The sequence below is a fragment of the Rhinolophus sinicus genome, chromosome 2, assembly GCF_057876585.1.
Source record: "Rhinolophus sinicus isolate RSI-liver-muscle chromosome 2, RSI-T2T, whole genome shotgun sequence".
NCBI classification, from domain to species: domain Eukaryota; kingdom Metazoa; phylum Chordata; class Mammalia; order Chiroptera; family Rhinolophidae; genus Rhinolophus; species Rhinolophus sinicus.
In genome coordinates, this window is record NC_142502.1 from 9,453,995 (window position 1) to 9,467,154 (window position 13,160).

The window sequence follows — 13,160 nt, forward strand, 5'->3', positions numbered from 1 at the left end:
GGTCTCCTTAGAGAATGCGACAGCCCTTGCAACACCCCCATCTTAGGTGGTCCCAAACCAAATGGAGAAGGGAGATTAGTTCAAGACCTCTGGGCCATCAATGAGGCAGCTATTCCTCTACACCCTATGGTTCCAAATCCTTACACTCTCCTAGCCCAAATACCTGAAATAGTCAAATGGTTCACGGTGTTAGATTTAAAAGATGCCTTTTTCTGTATTCCCGTGCACCCTGACTCACAATATCTCTTTGCCTTTGAGGACCCTGAAAGCCAGATTTCACAGCTCACCTGGACCATCCTCCCTCAGGGGTTTAGAGATAGCCCGCACCTCTTTGGACAGGCCCTCTCTAAGGGCCTGTCAGAGTTTTCCTATAACAGCTGTACTCTTTTACAATATGTTGATGATTTTTTATCGTGTGCTCCATCTGAAGACCTCATCAGCCAAGGCACTACTGCCCTTTTAAATTTTCTAGCTGCTAAGGGTTACAAGTTTCCAAAGCCAAGGCCCAAAGGTGTCAGACTTCTGTCAAACACCTTGGGCTAATTATCTCTGAAGGGACTAAGGCCCTAGGGGAGGACAGAATTTGTCCCATCTCCATGTATCCCCTACCTAAGACCCTGAAACAATTAGGGGGCTTCCTGGGCATCAGGGCTACTGCTGTCTATGGATCCCAGGATACGGAGAAATGGCCCGCCCCCTTTACCACCTAATTAAGATACTCAAACTGCAAATACTCATCTGCTACTTTGGAGCTCAGAGGCAGAACAAGCGTTTAGCCTTTTAAAACAAGCACTATTAAGTGCCCCAGCCGTAAGCCTTCCTACAGGAAAATCCTTTCATTTACATACAACAGAAAGAAAGGGAATGGCTTTAGGAGTCCTAACGCAACCCAGAGGACCCTCACAGCAACCAGAGGTTATTTAAGTAAAGAACTAGACCTGTAGCACGGGGCTGGCCCGCTTGCCTCCGGGCCATAGCTGCGGCTGCCCTCCTGGTTTCTGAAGCCACCAAGCTGACAATGGCACAGGACTTAATCATCTCTGCCCCCCATAACATTCAAGGACTTTTTAATACTGACAATAGTCACTGGCTCACAGATAGCCGCCTACTGCTGTATCAAGCTCTTTTACTGCAAGGTCTAGTGGCTCAAATACGGACCTGTTCTTCTCTCCATCCAGCCACATTCCTCCCTGAGGCGGGAGAAGAGCTGATACATAACTGCCAGCAAGTTTTACTACAAACCTATGCTGCTAGACCAGACTCACAAGACACACCCCTAGACAATCCATCACGTTTTACTGATGGGAGCTCTTTTGTAGAAAATGGCATACGAAAGGCTGGATATCTAGTTCCTTTACAGAATATCTTAGAAAATACAAGCCTTCCCTCTGGGGCCAGCGCACAACTGGCTGAGCTAATAGCTCTCACCCAAACACTAGAGCTTAGCAAAGGAAAAAGAGGCATAACTCTGGCTAATCAATATGTTAATTTGACTAGCTGCCCCAACCAGTAATCTTTCAGGCGGTAACAGTTTAAACTGTAGCTCTACCACCTCTGTGAGTCCTAGTGCACATGTCAAATTGCCGGCTAGATGGTTTCTCATTTGTGGGAAGACAACCTCCCAGCTTACAGCCCCGGAGGACCCTGCTCTCGGGAGATTAACTGTCTTCTTACCCCAAAAGCCTCATGAGGTTAAACATCACAATAAACTTACTTTGGACTCCAGGTGTAACAGCGATATACATTTATTCAGTCCCGCTGTTTATGCACCCTTATCTCTTTTTGTAGTACCTGCTATAACCATTGCTTTAAACGTAAAGATTAGTCAAATAGCTTTCTCAATAACAAAGGCCCTCAACACTACCTCGCAGGCTATCCATGCCATGGGACAAGAGTTAGGACCGGTCAGAGAAACAGTTCTCAAAAACAGAGTTGCCATAGATGATCTACTTCTCAAACATAAGAAAGGATGTAAAAAGTTTACAGGGTTATGCTGTTTCAATCTCTGATAATTCACAGTTAATTAAAGACAAACTTCAACAAATTTATAATATAGTTTCCAATATTAAACTAAAAACAAGATTCTTCAGCCTAGATTTTTCCTTCCTTACTTCCTGGCTTCCCAGTTTAGCGGGACTTACGGAAACTTTTCTCATTTTTCTTTTATCCATTATTATAGGTATTACCTCATGCTGTTGCCTACAATGCGTCTCAGCTTACAGACTACCCACTGGTTGGCTGTGACGGCCTACAAGACAACAACATCCTCATCTGGACTTGTTCACCGACCGGGGACCCTTAGATAGGCCTCTGGACAAGCCCTAGCTGCTGGTCTCTTTCTACACCCCTCCTCAGCCTGAAGTAGCCAGAGTGGTCATAGCGCCGAGTCCCTAATGGCAGTTAGGGTTATGTCTTCAGAACGGGGATTGAAATGGGTTAGTTAGCATGTTGCTAGGTAGACAGAGAGGTCCCTGGTGAAATAAGCAAAAGGCAACCATATCCTGAAACTCCAGGTTCTGGAATGTCTCCTTCACTCCAGAAAAAAGATATGAGAATGCACCTTGAGGTTAATAAATTATCTCATAAATCCCTTTTGGCTGGACAAAGGAGCAGATCTGATAGATAGGAATGGGTTCATGAATCCCTTCAGGATGGGCAAACAGGACAAACCTGATAGATGAATTCCGTTAGAAGGTGCCAGATCCTTTCCCCAAGCAGGTAAGTGAAGGTATGAAAGTAAGAATTTTTGCCTCAGTCAGAGGGTACTCCCATTCAGGACCCCTCCCGCTCGGGAGCAATGACCCTTTGCTTTCAATAAACTATCCTCTTTTTTAAAAAAACTCCTCACCTCTCCTTGGTCCGTGTTTCCATTCTTCGGTCTCACAAGACACGATCCCAGCACTCACAAAGAAAATATCCTACATCAGTACTGGTGATAGGTAGCATTAGTTTGCTTTCTAGTTACTTGTGCGTACTCTTGAGATCATGGTCCATTTTGACTAATTATGGTTTTGCTATTTTTGTTAAGGCACTCAAGGACACTTGCAGAAAAAAAGTAATGCCTAAAAATGTGAACTTATTTTATTTAGACATATTAATTACAATGAAATATTAATTTTCCCCTCAGAATCCCTTTTAATTTTTCTCTGATAACTAAATTTGTTTGTCCAAGTTTATATTCTGAAGTACTCCCTTTCAAAAATGGTTTTAAAACTGAAACCTCTGATGTATAAAATAATAAAGAAACAAAATTCAATGCAAATTACTAACTTATGACGTCAATTGTGCTGACAATATTTACATAAAGATGAGCTTTTTATCATTTATGCAACAAATATTTATTGAGGATGCATTATTTCCAGAGTATTTTGCTAGGCCTGGCTTATAAAAAAATAAATAACGTAAAAGGGCTCATCTTCTTGAGGGAGTTTCAAAATCAAGTTTGGAGAAAGTGTCCACTGATGGATAAATGGATAAAGAAAATGTGATACACACACACACACACACACACACACACACAATGGAGTATTATTCAGCCATAAAAAGAAGGAAATCTTGCCATTTGTGACAACATGGATGGCCATTGAGGGCATTATGCTAAGTGAAATGAGTCAGACAGAGAAACACAAATACTTTACCATCTCACTTATATGTGGAATCTCAAAAGGAAAAAAAAAGGGGCTCATAGGTATAGATATCAGATTGGTGGTTGACAGAGGTGGAGGGATGGGAGTGGGATAGGTAAAATGAGTGAAGGGGGTCAAAAATACAAACTTCTAGTTATAAAATAAATAAGTCATGGGACTGTAATGTACAGTGTGGTGACTATAGTTAATAATACTTTATTGCATTTTGGAAAGTTGCTAAGAGAATGGATCTTAAAAGATGTCATCATAAGAAAAACAAAAAACTTTGTACCTATGTATGATGATGGATGTTAACTAGACTTATTGTGGTGACCATTTTGCAATATATACAAATACCAATTCATTATGTTGCCCATTGCAAACTAATATGTTACATGTCAATTATACCTCAATAAAAAAATGTTAAATCAAGTTTGGAGAAAAAAACGTATTCACACTAAAAGTTAAATAACAGTATAGAAGTTTAGAAACAGTGGAAGACAACAGAATATAAGAGGCCACAAGTCAGTGTAAGGTAAAGTGGTAATTAATGGTAAAAAAACAAGTGGTGTCCAACTCAATAATAAGGCAATCAACCCAGTTTTTAAAAATAGGCAAAAGATTTGAATGGACATTTCAACAAAGAAGATATACTAAAGGCTAATAAGCACATGAAAAGATGCTCAACATCATTAGTCATTAGGGAAATGCAAATCAAACAGCAATGAGGTACCACTACACACCCACTAGGATGGCTATAATAAAAAAGATGGACAATATCAAGTGGTGGCGAGGATGTTGAGAAACTGGAACCCCCAGTTTCTGCTGATGGAAATATAAAATGATATAGCCACTCCGGATAACTGATTGACATTTTTGTAAAAAGTAAAACATAAACTTATCATGAAACCCAACTATTCACTCCTACGAATCTACTCAAGAGAAATGAAAACATGTGTCCAAACAGAGATATCCTTGTATATATGTAAATGTTCATAGCAGCATTATTCATGATAGCCCCAAACTCAATACAACACAAATGTCTGTCAACTGCTAAATGGATAAACTAAATGTGGTCCACTCATGCAATAGAATACTAGTCAGCAATAAAAAGGAACCAAGTGCTGATATGTGTTATAACATGGATGAATCTCAAAAACATACACTAAATGAAAGAAGCCAGATGCGAGACCACATTTGCACGATTCCATTTATATGAAATGTCCAGAAAAGGCAATTTTATAGAGACAGTAAGCACATCAGTGATTTCTTGGGGCTGGAGATAAAAGTGACTAACTGCAAATGGGCATGAGGGAACTTTTTGAGATCATGGAAATGCTCTAAAACTGGCTTCTACTGATGGCTGCACAACTGTATACATTTACTAAAAATCAATAAGATGTATACTGACAATGAGTGGATTTTACGATATTTAAAGTATACTGCAGTAAAGCTGTTAAATAAAAAAAAACAGTGTCACGTATTTTCATAGGAATGGGTCAAAGTAGTCACCTGAACTTTTCAATGCTGACATGTAATTCGAACATATATCTATATCAACAGATGTGAATAATTCTTCACAGTCTGTAATGTCCCTTCCAATTTTCAAATTTATTTGTTCTTCACACCAAGCCTGTGAAGTGGGGTGAGCAAGTATTGTGTAATATATAACAAGCACTTTTCTTTTTCCTTTTAGCTTTGTTCTGAGGAAACCTTAAATACTGTATATAGGTCATATAATTTAAAAATCCAACTTGGATAATATAATCTGAATAAACTGGATAACAAGCATTATCGTTGCTCCAAGTACCCAATGCTTTTGCAAAGCCAAGTACCCTCCAGTTGCCAAACTTTACCAGACAACAGGTAAATCCCCAGCTGGAGACTCATTACAGGTGGCTATTGACAGACTTAGCTAAGCGACCTCACCTACAGACCTGCCCTTTGTCTCCCTGCCTCACTGAAGCCTGCCGTGGTTACTCACTGCAATGCATGCATTTACAAATACTGAAATGCAAATACTTGTATAGACAATGAGGCACACAACGACTAACATTATAGGAGCTAATACTCCCCAGCAGAAACAAAGCCGCCAAAAAGCCGAAGATGGAAACTAGTGTATTAATTTGGTGCATAGCAAATCCTTCTCTAGTATTTCTCTAGAAAGCTCAAAAGGAACTTAAACAGACAATTCCAACTTAGCCTGAAGAAAAGAAGGACGTTTAAAGAAATATGACTTATAAAAGTGTCCAATTATGTAATTTGAAAATGTATGTGGCATATGCACAAATACACTTAGACTAGTTAAAAATCACATGAACCTCCCTTATTTTGATAATACATACACAAGACAGGCCAAACTCACTGTCCTTTGCATCCAGCCCGAGATTTAATGCCTGGGTCTATGAGAAAGTCAGCCTCTGGGAAAATCTCTTCCCTACCTTCTGCTCACAGCATTAGGTATGAAAAGAGCTCTCAGAGGTGGAAGGTCATTTTTCCACAGCAAAGTTTTAGCCTTCCCGTCTCTGCCTTATAGTCGCTAATTTGTCTCCGTATATGCTTATGCGACATGCTTCCCAAAGAAGCATGAATGCTCTGTGTACCTTAGTATCCTTTGTCTCCCTGTATGATCTCCGGAAATCATTTAGCAGGGCACAGGTGTTGCTTAAGGATGCTTCTGTGATCTTTGATCTAACACAAGCCGTACTTCTTAACTATGACTGAAATATGAATCAGACTGGGTTACTATAAACAAATGTAGAAATATTCAAATGATTTCAGTTAATTTTGATATTTCCAATTTGTAAGAATTTCATATTAATTTATACAATACAATACATAGAATATTGGGAAAAGCATGTGACTCAGGCAAGAGAACTGTGTTCTGGAATGCACCCCTGTAATCTTGGTGAAGTCCCTCAACTTCCAGGACCTCAGTGTTCTCAACTGAAAAGAAAAAAGAAAATCAGGGTTTTTGAATGAAATAATCTCTAAAGTCCTAATCATAATTTGACAATCATTTCTTGAGATGCTACTGTTATTCTACAGGATAGAAATATGTATCTAAATATTGTATTTTGGCCTAACATGCCCTTTGGCTTTTTCTGTGCTGTTATGATAAAAAATAAAAAATAAACCTTAAAATTTGAAACTCAGACACAGAATCCATTTGTGCTATCATAAAATGCCACAAAAGTTACAGCTTGAGAGTAAGAACGATTTTTTAAAAAGGAACCAGATATTAACTGAATGATATTTCACAAACACACACATAAACACATATACATACAGTTGCAAGGAATGTCTTCTCAAACTCTGCCTATTATTTATTTTCTTTTTAGTAAGTCTTACACTACTACACTGGCTTTCACACTTCCTAGAGCCCCAGTGAACTCTCAAAGGTGCTTTTGTGGCCCTTGCGAGGGTTGAAAGAACAAAATCTGGTCTTCCACTGCCCCCTTAACACCTCTGTTTTTATCTGTTTTATTTATTTGACTTCTATTTAATATTTTGTCTGGAAAAGAGTCCTTGGACAAATGCAGTCTGAAAAGCACGGCACTGTATAATATAAAAGATTTTGCTTAAATACTGCACTTTAAAAAAGTATTTTGTTATTATACATACCACTTCAAATATGTCATCTTACAAGTTGTTCCAGCAAAAACCAAAGGTTAGAAAATAATTTTCCATTTATAGCCTTCCCTAAGGCTATAAATGACAGTGCTATATTTAATTTTAGAGTCCTTGTACAAATCATCAAATACTTTAATAACTATACAAATATTAATATTTGATTCAAGGGAATCTCCCAAGTTACGGCATAATCAGAACTCTGGATGGATAGGTTGCTAAATGGGAAAATCCTGTTTGGACAGTGGTAAGAGAAGGGAGAGTGTTTAATGAAACAAGTTTGATAGTCTTATCATCATAAAATTGATTGATATTTGGTGCAATTTACTCTTTGCCAGACAGAATTTTGAGAAAAGGAACAATCAGTAACTTAGATTAATCCTCTATATTTCCTCTACCGTGAAATTCTTCTAACTCTTATTCTGTGAATGGCCCCTTGCTCTGCTGGTTGTAACAAATTCTTTTTTGCACCACAATGTAAGGAATTAAAAGTTGGATTTTAGTTTTATTTTTTTAAGGACTGAGTCAATGTTGATTTGTAAGGGTGTAAGTCTAAGAGTACCCCACTCTGAATATCATTGACTTTCTAAATTCACTCAGAGAACATAACAAAAGAGTAAACACAAAGCATAATCTTTGTGTCATTTTCCCTAGGACTTTGAATCTATTTACCACCAGATAGGTCTATGTTACTGAGAGACTTGGTGAAATAAAGGATAAATTAATTCAGCCAAAGGATTTTCTCATTTCAGTACCTTAAAAGTCTGTCTTTTCCCCCATAGTAATAGATGGATTTAAATTCCTCTGTCAAATGCTTCGGGGACCACTGAGATAAAGTGTGATAAAAATGACCACTATATTGGAATAAAATAGAAAGGGGTCCTTTCCTCTATGCAGGACACCCACTAGTAAATAACAGGAGGTGGGAAAGCAGCTGGTGTCGCCATGAAGATCCCTGGAGGATGTCCTGGAGAGTCACGTGGGAGGGATGGAGTCATTTCTCTGCTTTTTTTCAAACCCCATGGAGCTGACAGCACGATATCCTCATCAATTTGGGCTGTGCTCTCTTGGGTCTGACTTCCAGTAGGTTTAGATCACCGTACAAAGCAGAGTGAGAAAGATTTCCTTTATCTTTGATAAGTAGTTCACTTTCTCTTTTTGTTTTCTTCCCGCAAGACAGCCTCTGTTTTTTCTAAGTTCCACTCTAATGAAAAGGCAGGCATTAATAAAATCAACAAGCTCATTCCAGAGCGGGCTGAGCCTTCTACAGGTTACACACTCCCACCATCTTTTGTTGTTGTTGGGAACCTGATTTGAGTGGGCAGATCTTACAGAACAGGATTTTGGTGTGATGGTGGGGCCATCCCAGGGGTTTGAAGCGAAGCCACTGTAAGCTACCTTCCTTCTGTTGCTCTAAGCTCCCTTCCTGTCTCGACCCTAGGGAAAGTCAGCACAACCTGGAAAATTACACCAAATGGCATCTCTGCAGCCGGATTCAAAAGCACGTTAGTTGCTATAGCCGCAGGAGATTCGCAGGTAGACAGGCTCAGAGAACAAACAGGAATTGCTGACTATCCCCAACACTATAATTTTAAAAGGCATCTTAGAAAGAAACAACTATTTTGCCGGAAATGTAAAAACATTACAGAGCTAGGACAAAATGATTCCACATACAGATAAGGGAAAGAGAGAACAGTAAGAATTAATTGCTTTCTTTGAATCAACTTAGATTTGTGCAGAATGTTCATTTTGACTATATTGTATCACTTTAATCCTAATGACTATTCAAGTTGGTGGCAGAGCTCTGAAGCATTACTTCTCTTTGCCTAGGAGCTGAGGGGGTGGCGGTAAGGGGATGAGGGGAGTGAAGAAGAGGCATGGGAAGTCTACGGCCCAGAATTTCTATTGACCTCTTTCCTCCTTCATGTCCTAGCCAGAAATACTAGGCTGGGATGCTGTGTGCATCAAGACTTGCACAACAAAGGCAGGTCACCACCGCATAGCTCTGGTGGCAAGCTTGCAGGATTGCTCCAGAGACTCTGGCAGATGCCACAGAGGAGAAAGTTCCACAAACAAACCCTGGATCCCTCCACCCAGGTCTCGTTACACCTGGTTTCTCAAGAGCAGATTGCTTAGCCAACCTTAATAATCCCAGAGGAACGCCAGGGCGGGAGGCTGGAGTCCAACTACCTTCGCCCTAATTTATCGGGAGCTTTAAAAGTAGAAAATAAAACTTTGAACTGAATGTTTCTGAAGCTTTATGATTCAGGTGTGCTACGTGCCTTCAGGGGCACCAAAGATCACTGAAGTTAAAGTGACACCCACAAAAAAAAAAGCAACACACACACACAAAAAAAAATTCTGTGAGCTGCAGAACAGAAAAGCGTGTCTAGACCCGACCCAGCTGGTTCTCCTACCATGTTAACTTGGCAGGAGGAGCACAAGTCCTGGCCCTGCCCTCTCCTTTTCTGATGGGTAGGATTTCCCCTACTTACAAGCCCTTTAATCCTGCCTCCTCTCCAGCCTTCCAGAGTCTAGAAGAAAGTGACCTTGTGGAGAAGGGAGTAGAAAAAAGAGGGAGAGAGTACTAGAAGGAAGTGAAAATGGCTCGTGAGAAATGGTTGCAGAGAAAAATACAGTATCTCTCCATATCCTTGGGGGATGGTTCCAGGCCTCCGTGGATAGAGAAATCTGAGGACGTTAAGTCACTTATATAAGATGGTGTAGTATTTGCATATAACCTATGCACATCTTCCACAAACTTTAAATCATATCTAGATTACTTAGAATAATACCTAACACAATGTAAATGCTGTGTAGATAGTTGTTATGCTGTTTTGTTTGGGGAATAATGACAAGAAAAAAAAGTCTGCACAAGTTCAGTACAGACAAAACCAGCAGAGGCCTAACTACACAGCAGCAAAAACAAAATAGTTGTTTTTAATGGGAGGTTGGCTGAATCCTCCAGTGCGCACTCTCAGATGTACGGAGGGCTGGAGGGCAGACTGTATTAGGCCAAGGGTGAAGTCACTTCTAATTTATATACTACTGAAGCTTAGTGTTTAAGTAGCTAGGTGGGCAATAGCTAGTCTGCATGACTGTATCCAAACAGCATGGCCTGCTAAGCCCTTTTTCTTAGGAGGCAGATATTAATAGCAACCCATTCAGCTGTGTGAGAACGCAGTGAGTTCATGTCTGCGGAAGTGCCTAGCATGATGCCCTGTCATAGTAAGATGATAAATTTAATTTTGAAACTAAGAACCCACTGTTATTTAAGAGAAAGCGATTTAGCGATATTTCACGTTTGATGTAGGCCTTTTAGTTACCTGGAACGCCAGGCCCAAATGGGAAAAGCAGTTTTTGGCCCAGCCAGAAGGGAGGCGGACATCTCTCCCTCGCCCTGGGAAGTCCAAGCTTCCAGGCTTTTGCAGAGGTCCACCTGTCTCATCTCCCTAGGGAAGGCCTGGAGCAGGCACTGCCTTTCCATCATTCCTTCTGGGCTGGATTCGCCGACCAGCACTTCCCTTCGGAAGAAGGGGCAACTATTAGCAACTCGTACTACCTCACGTGTCTGAGTGTGAGAATGTGTGCGTGTGTGTTAGAACGTGTGTGTCTGAGTGTGTCTTGTGTGAGTTAGTGTCATGCGGGAGACCCTGCTCGCTGTGCCATTTGTCATGCAGGCAGGCCTGCGAGGTCTCTACTCCCGCTCCCCACACAAGAACGCAGGATATGGTGAGGCCAAAAAGGAACACCCACGGAGCCATAGGTAGGGGAGTCATACCACTATATTCTCTCTGGCGGCACTATACTCTCACTGGAGGCTGGATCCACACTGTCCGCAAACCGCCATCCACACTTGCCAGCCCAGCCGCCATCTTCTCGCTAGCCCCCATTCTTCCTCTCTTTGCTAGCACAGCCACAGCAGTTATATTAGTGGCCAATGGCTCACTGGTTACAGCTGACGGCCAACTAGCCACAGCTGATGGCCATGCAATCACAGTTGATGGCCATTTACTACCTGAGCCAGCACCTGTCTATGTGAGGCTGAGAGCCTGGAAACTACTTTCTGGGGCTCTGCCCCCACAGTTAATGTGTAGTGAGTGTGACTGTGAGAGAGAGAGAGAGAGAGAGAGAGAGAGAGAGAGAGAGAGAGAGTGTGTGTGTTGGGGGTGGGGTAGGGGTGGAGCTGGGAAATTGCCTAATTCCTTAGAGGTCCTTATTAGCCATGCACACACAGTCAGTGCACAGTATGGAGGCCTGGCACGTGCCGGTGAGATGCGGGTGCTTTCACAGACCGGTCCCGAGTATCGCCCGGCCCTGCTCAGGCCAGTCATCCTCCCGCAAGCCCACAGAACTGGTTTCACTCCTCCCAAGCCCCTCCCCGGCCTGCAGAGCAGTCACGTGGGGGGAGGGCTGAGGTGCAGGCCAGCGGCCCCACCCGGCCCCGCCCTCTCGTGCCCCGCCCCGCCCCTCCCAGCCCCGCCGCTTCCCAGGCCCGTGGCCCCGCCCCGCCCCGCCCCCCGCAGGCCCGCCTCTTTCCAGAGGAAGCGTCTAGAACGCAAGGCCCCGGTTCGCGGACGCCGGCTACGTCTCCCCTGGGGTGTGTGGTGTGTAAACAGCATTGTTGTCAATCATGTCGCGTCTGTGAGTTTTAGCAGCCTCACGGTGGATTCTCTGGTAAAAGGAGAATCTTTTTAGTAGGAGCTCACTCACCCGTCCTTTATACCTGTATTAGTTTCTGAGTTCAGTAACCTCTTCCAGCTTCGCTCTCAGTTTCTGTCTTCACTCCTCCTTTTGGATGATTCTTTCCGCCCTTGGAATCCTACTTTTCCCACACGCTGGAATTGCTGAGATCATGTGGTCAGGTGGTAGAATTCACCAGTTTTTAAAACAAAAGCTTTTAACCCAAAGATTTTGGTGGATGGGTAACTGAAAGGATGAGAACCTCCCCAAACTTTCCAGCCTTCAGGACAGAATGCTGGTCCTTGCAAATTGCCTTTGATTCTTGCTCAGCTGGGGTCCTCACCCGGGTGTCCCCCCTTGGGACAGGTCGCCCTTATTTCTCCTGCAGGAGACAGCTATATTTCACCAGGGATGAAGTGATTTATGTGCACAATTTAAAGAGTGTGTTGGTGCTCTGAGGAATGCAAAATGCAGCCTGACTTGACGGTACAATATACTTAGGGGAAAATGTGGAATGCACTGAATGTTTTCTTTTCTTTTAAAGCTAGTTTAAATCTATTTCAGTTATGAGACTGTTTAACCATGTGCTAATGTGTAATTCTGCCTCTGACACAGTCGGCCGGGACTGACCAGCCATGCCAAGCCTGAAAGCAGGGCTTAGTCACCGAGGGGTTTTCTGAGCCATAGATTTCCGCCTAAATTGAAAATACGATAAAATGACTACTACACTTTTTACAGAGTCAATGCCTTTCTTTATCCCCTTCTTTTAAATATATATATTTTAATGTGTGCGGAGGTGGGCATATGTTTTAATATTTTCCCCAGTGGAGAGGGTGGATTTTAAACAAAACTGAGTAATGATAAGAAAATATTCTTACTAAAAATCATTTCTGTTTTTGCAGAAATTAAATAATTCTGGTTTGGAAATCTTGTTTTTGCCAAGGACAATGATTTTAAATATTTAAAAAAGTTACTCCAAAAGTCCATGATTACACCTTCAATTAATTGCATTTTTAGAGATACACTTAATTTATATTTTTTATTTCATGATCTGTGTACTATTTTATTGTGAAACATTTCATGCAAACAAAAATACCTACAGAGAATTATATATCAAACATCTGTACTATTCATCCCAGTGAATTTAAAGCTGCCCCTCTCCCCACGTGTCCCCTTTCCTAATCTCATTTCCTTTTTTCACATTCCAGAGATAACATTTAC

At 41.6% G+C, this 13,160-nt stretch overlaps 1 long non-coding RNA gene across 1 annotated transcript in view; it reads right to left on the reverse strand.

Moving 5' to 3' along the window:
- The window catches only part of LOC109456798 (uncharacterized), a 40,126-nt gene extending 27,173 nt beyond the window's left edge, over positions 1-12,953 (reverse strand). Inside the window, exon 1 of the long non-coding RNA XR_002138921.3 lies at positions 11,970-12,953. This is a non-coding gene — a long non-coding RNA (uncharacterized LOC109456798). The remainder of the gene's footprint in view (positions 1-11,969) is intronic.
- Between the last annotated feature and the right edge of the window lie 207 nt (positions 12,954-13,160).